This window comes from Arvicanthis niloticus, chromosome 10 (genome assembly GCF_011762505.2).
Source record: "Arvicanthis niloticus isolate mArvNil1 chromosome 10, mArvNil1.pat.X, whole genome shotgun sequence".
Lineage (NCBI taxonomy): Eukaryota > Metazoa > Chordata > Mammalia > Rodentia > Muridae > Arvicanthis > Arvicanthis niloticus.
This window is the reverse complement of record NC_047667.1, coordinates 1,896,124-1,899,981: the sequence shown is the minus strand read 5'-3', so window position 1 is coordinate 1,899,981 and position 3,858 is coordinate 1,896,124. Positions and strand designations below refer to the sequence as shown.

General features: G+C 42.6%; 1 pseudogene; it reads left to right on the top strand.

The window, feature by feature from the left end:
- The first annotated feature begins 507 nt into the window (after positions 1-507).
- Positions 508-630, top strand: LOC117716657 (small nucleolar RNA SNORA17; annotated as a pseudogene).
- Positions 631-3,858: the final 3,228 nt, after the last annotated feature.

The window sequence follows — 3,858 nt, the reverse complement described above, 5'->3', positions numbered from 1 at the left end:
TTTAAGGATCTGCTTGTCTTTACCTCCATAATATAAGAATTATAAGTGTGCATAACCTATCAGCCGTTCATATGTTCTGAGGATCATATTCAGGTCCTCGTGGTTGCAAAGCAAGCAGTTTACCAACTGAGATATTCTCTAGCAAATAGACATACTCTCTTCTATTTATACATCCCAAGTTTAGAAAAATAATAGATATAATATTAGATAGAGGTTCAACTTATCTTCACCTAACAACTGCCTACTAATTTACAGATGCATTTCAACAAGTATAGTTTTCATCAAAGTACAGAGCCATGGACAAGACCAGCATGTGCTCCTATGCTTATAATTCCTAGCAGGCACAGAATATGTATGTACTCACACATTAGCAGATAGAGGTCACTGGGGTCACATAATTTTAGTTTTAACAGAGCTGTAGTGTTGACAAATATTAATATCATTAAATCAACACAAACAAATTTGGAAGAATGCAATGGAGATGGCTTAAAAGATATAAGAACCATCCCCCTAGAGGCATTGTAGGTGTGGTTACTATGCCATGTGGGCATCAGTAGGTTACAGAAAGGAGAGAGGCTTTGTCTTTACTCAGTGTGACCTAAACATCTGAATGATTAGTAGCCTAACAGACCCTAAAAAAAATAAAATAAAACCTGAGCTGGAAGCAAGAATTCCGGTGCTTGGGGGCCCGTATAGGGAGCTAGCCTGAGACAACCACTACTCTGGTGTCACTGTGCAGGCTCCACCTGTATGGTCTAGCTCCCAGAGACTACAATAACCTACTTGGGGCCTTGTAACCCAGTGGGAGCATGCCTAACACTACCCAACCTGGGATCAGAGACCCATGGTGGGACTGACCACAAAAGGAAGCAATTCTAAGCTGTGGGGCATGGAGAGGGATGCAATCTGAGATGACCACCAGTCTGGAACCTCACAGGGTTGAATGAGCAGATCATATGAGACATGACCATTCCTGGTACAATAATGCACAGTAGGGCACAGTACTTCTAAGACTACTCCTGACATAATACCAGACACTCAAAGACCCTGGGTGCCACTAAGAGGAGGAAGTAAATGGTAGAGGATTCTAAGAGGAATAAAAACTGAAGGATGTGGGCACAATGAAGAAAGGCAGAACTGAGACTAAAGGGTAGCAAGGAATAGCCTAGCCAGTGATGATACCTGGAACCCTGGTAGAGTCCTGACCTGTCTGAGGTTTGTGTAGAATAGGCCCCATCCCTCACCAGGGAATTGTGATAGAGCTGACCCTGTTAACTTGCAAGAGATGGCCCTACCCCCAAACAGCTACAGTACTTCAGAGACCAAAGCTCTGCTTAGAGGGCCAAATCTGGCCCTCCATGTAGGAATTGCTGGTGAATCACTCCTGAGGGTATGAGCATGGCCCTGTCACATGTGTCCCATGAGGTGGCATAGATGAGAGAGAGATACTCTTTCCTGCTTTCTTCTTGGTCATGTACAGCAGGTGAGAGATGTGGCCCTGGGGTCATGAAAGCCAGAAAGCTGCAGCACTTGAGAGAGCAGGCCCTGCATATTCCCTGTGCAACACAGTAGAGTAGACCTTGGTGGTGATATGGCACTGGCAAGCCAGCACTCAGAGCATGAGAGTTGGAAATCTGGTACTGCCCCTTGTCTGCTCAGGAGTGACAGTAGTGTAGACAAAAAGAAAGGTGCCCCCTTGCTCACTTCTGGCCACCTCTGTCAAGCAGGAGAGCTTACCCTGGGGATACCAAGGCAAAACAGCTGCTCTGCCTCCACAGTCAGGAAAGAGGGCTCTGCACCTTTCCTAGGCTGTATGGGAGTGCTCTCCCTATACAGGGAAGTGGGTACAGGTGAGCCAATATGAAGGGTGTGAGCTCAGGTGAGCTGATCCAGCCTTTTTTTTTTTTGCTGTGAGGTGGCTGGGACAAGAAAAGGTACCTTTGCCACCTATGGCAGGTGGGAGAGCTGGCTCTGGGGTCATGAGAATAAAAGAACTGTCTCTGTTCCTCACTGGATGGCACACTCAGGAGAGTGAGCATTGCATTTCGCCTGAGCAGCAGAGTAGAGCTGTCACTGATGGCAGCCTGAGAACATTGACATGAGAGAGCTGTTTCAGCTCCTTGACGGTTGTGGCATTAGATGAGCCAGGTGTTGCAGGGCAAGAGAGCATGCCTCAGTGATGTGGGTGGTGGAGAGCTGGTGGGATGATCAGCTCAGATACCCCTCAGACCAAGATCCAAAGCTTTTATGTTGGCCCACAACAACATCTATCATATCAAAGAACTGTTGGAGTGTGTGAAGGGCTGGTCCTAATAAACCAAAACTAAAATGTCTCGATGATACAGGCCAACAACTGGATATCCAAGAGGAGTCTCGGTGAGGATCCAGTACTAATTGTATAGCAGAAGTCAGAGGTATCATACCAGACCAAGGCGTCATTGCAATAAATATGTGTAAGCCAAGAACTGTGGACAAAGGAGTATGCCTGTGGGACTCTGATGCATTATAGCTTTCACAATGAGATTCTTTTCTCCTTGTTGGAGGGGTAGTTGAAGGGTAGAAGACTGATATGAGGGTACAGAAGAGATGAGTGTGACTGAGGTACATAATGCAAACTTCACAATGAGCTGATAATTTTTTTTTTTTTTTAAAAACCACATTAGCCAACTTAGACATAAAATTTATATCTGATAGTTCAAAAATGTCCTATAGTTATGAGAAGCATGTGGGCATTAGATTATGTCATCTCGTCATGCTTAACACACTTCAGTGGCTTCCAACATTGTTCAAGATACAGTATAAGCTTGTGACCTTAGCTGACTTCTTCCCCTGTGACTAATGTTCCATCTCAGAAATATGAAGCTACCATTCATCATTTTCAGGTTCAAGGAGTGTTTCAAATAATTCACTACCAGCCAAGTTCTAATGAGTAAGAGAAGTGGAGCTTTTAATACTTTGCAGTTACTTTATAGTTTGCTTAAGTCAAGGTTTTACTTGTATTCATGGAACTCTTTCTGGTATTCAAGAACACTTTTTGGAGTAGAAATACAGAAGAGTGTCATGATATACACCCTATGAAGTGAAGACAACAAGTTTTATATATTCTTGTTAAAACCTGATACCATTTATAAAACACTGGTCTGGAAGAATAGGACCTTCAGAACCTGTGTAACACATTTTGGTGGGGATCACATATGTAAATGTCACTTAGTATGTGTGGCTGTTACCAAACACACCTACACTCATAGGAAGAAAAACACACGACTAAGAACATTTGTTTCAGATACTGCTGTTTCTCACACACAGAAAAATCACAGGTTGGGACCCCTCTTAATGACTGCCTTCCTTGAACAGCTTGCTGGCTGTGGCACCCCAGTGGCAAGGCAGATAGGCAGCCCAGCACTCTTTCTCCCTAGCAGCTCAGATATGACTCCCAAAAGAACCATTAATAAAAGAATCTTAATATATTATTTTTTCCACAATATTTGCTTTCTCTAAGCCTACAGAAGAAACCCTTGTCCCTTTTCCCTCTAAAATTAATGGAGGTATTTGTATTTATATACCATAAAGTATTTGTCTTCTAGTATAAAATAACAAATTTCTAGTTTTTAATCTCCAAAAGAGACATGTTATAATGAAAAAAATGTGTGTCTTTCAGCTCTACAAATCCTATGATATATGACATAAATGTTTGACACATGTACTGTGAATAAACTTTTAGCGAGGATAATAATTTCCATAATGAGGGTGCCTCAATGGGTATTCCACAGGGTATTTATGTCCAGACTAAATTCTAAATTTAAAACACAGTGTCCTCCTTCCTGCAGTATCATGTTTTGAAAAACTCTTGTGTTTGTG